Below are 2,399 nucleotides of genomic sequence, written 5' to 3'. Positions count from 1 at the left end.
TCTTTATTAACTATACAGCCCAGGGCACATTGGATAATAACAAAGACAACAACAGTCATAGTAAGTGTATGATACATTTCTATGTGTAAGTATGTGTATGTACATGTACATGGGTATACAAGTATGTGTGTGTGTGTATTTGTTGTTGTTGAGTCTTTTCAGTTCTATCCAACTCTTTGTGACCCTTTTTGGGGTTTTCTTAACAAAGATACTGGGGTGGTTTGCCATTTCCTTTTCCACTTCATTTTACTGATGTGGAAACTGAGGCAAACAGGGCTAAGTGCCACCTATCTGCTTCATATATGTACATGTATATACACATACACACAGACATACACACATATGTACATATACCTACATCTGTGTACACATATATTTATGTAGAATCTGTCTTCATCAACCTATTGTATCTATCTGTCTGTCTGTCTGCCTGTCTATCTATCTATAATTCCTGGTGTGGAAATTTTCCAGTGATCTAAATTGGAACTTGTCTATAATTTAGACTTTTAGAAAGTTGCCTATGATGCAAAAAAGTTCTGTGATTTGTCTCTGGTTACATAGTGTTCATCAGAGGCAAGGCCTGAATCCTTGTGATCTTGACTCTCTGGTCATTCCCGTATCTACCATCCCAGGCAATAAATGAGATTTATATACCTCTTGAAAATTTACAGAGGGCTTCATGTCCTAATGTACATTTGAGCCTGGAAGGTTGGTTACTATAGTTATTATTATCTCTATTTTATAAATGAAAAAACTGAGGCTGAGAGAAGTGACCTTTCCACAGCTAGTAAGGATCATAGCTAGGACTTGAAGCTTGTATTGCTGGTCACCAAAGATGGGGAGCTTTCACCTGCGGCACATTGTTCCATGGGACTGTTGTAAGGATCAAGTGAAGTCACATACTTGCAAGAGCTTGGACCTGAGGAGAGGCTGCGTCATGCAAATACCAGCTATAAATGTTATTCTTCATCCCTAAGGTCAGAGGATAACCTCTGAAGGTTGAGAGCATGCAGAGACTATTTGGGGGGAAAGATCACTGGACCTAGGTGGGGAGAAAAGAAAGGGAAGAAATGTTTATGCTACAGTATGACTGTCCTTCTGCTACCTTACCCTGCATGGTTAAGTTGTTGGCAGTGAAGCCCTCTCTGGAAATGAAGCTCCATAGCTATCAGTGAGCTCCCGTCCCAAGGGAGCTGGAGAAGTTGGATGCTATTATCACTTTCCCTTTCCCCAGTCATTTTTTTGTTGCACTGAATATGGTGATTTTATTGATGGTACACAATATAGGACTCCAGGCTTCTCCCCTCTGCTACAGGGGTGCTTTGGGGGAAGGGTGTGAATGGGGCATGGGATCCCCAGCACAGGAACACAGGTTAGGGATGTGGGTTCCCCAGTGGTAGAACTCCTCTGTTTGGCTGGAGATGAAGATCCATGGCTTCCACTTTCCTTCTTGGACATCACGTAGACCATGAGGTCTATTACACAGTTGCTGTAACTATATTCATTGTCATACAGGAAATGAGCTTGACAAAATGGTTGTTGAGGGGATATCAGCGCCAGCGTCAAAGAGTGGGTGTCGCTGTTAAAGTCACAGGACACAGCCTGGTTCTCTGTGTAGCCCAATATACCCTTCCAGAGTCCCTCTGATGCTTACTTGATATCAGCATATTTGGCGGGTTTCTCCAGGAGGCAGGTCAGATCCACAACAGATACACTGGGAGTAGGAACATGGAAGGCCATACCTGTGAGCTTCCCATTCAGTTCAGGCATGACCTTGCCTTCAACCCTAGCAGCACCAGTGGATGATGTTTTGGGCAGCACCACACCTATCACACCACAGCTTGCTAGAGGGGCCATCTACTGTCTTCTGGGTAGCAGTAATGGCTAGTCATGAGTCCTTCCACAATGCTGAAGTTATCATGAATGACCTTTGCCAAGGGGGCCAAGCAGTTGGTAGTGCAAGAGACATTACTGACAATCTTAAGGGAATTATCTTATCTCTCACGGTTCATTCCCATCCCAAACATAGGGGCATCAGCAGAAGGAGCGGATCCTTTCGGCTCTACCCTTCAAGTGAGCCCCAGACTTTTCCGTTATGGTAAAGACACCAGTGTACTCTACAACATACTTGACTCCAGCATCTCCCTTTTAATATTGGTGGGATCCCACTCCTAGAAGTTGGTAATGGCTTTTCCTTTGATCACCAGCTTTCTATTCTCAGCCTTGACAGTGCCTTTGAATTTGCCATGGGTGGAATCATATTGAAACATATAAACCATGGAGTTGAGGTCAATGAAGGAGTCATTGATGACCATAATGTCTACTCGGCCTGCATTGAATGCGATCCCGGTCACCAGGGACAAAATATGGCCAAATCTGTTGACTCCGACCTCCAACAT

At 43.7% G+C, this 2,399-nt stretch overlaps 1 pseudogene; it reads right to left on the bottom strand.

The window, feature by feature from the left end:
- Window positions 1–1,650: 1,650 nt before the first annotated feature.
- Window positions 1,651–2,399, bottom strand: LOC118844215 (annotated as a pseudogene).

The sequence above is a fragment of the Trichosurus vulpecula genome, chromosome 3, assembly GCF_011100635.1.
Source record: "Trichosurus vulpecula isolate mTriVul1 chromosome 3, mTriVul1.pri, whole genome shotgun sequence".
Taxonomy (NCBI): domain Eukaryota; kingdom Metazoa; phylum Chordata; class Mammalia; order Diprotodontia; family Phalangeridae; genus Trichosurus; species Trichosurus vulpecula.
Note: the sequence above shows the minus strand (reverse complement) of the source record. Positions and strands in the feature narration are given on the sequence as shown.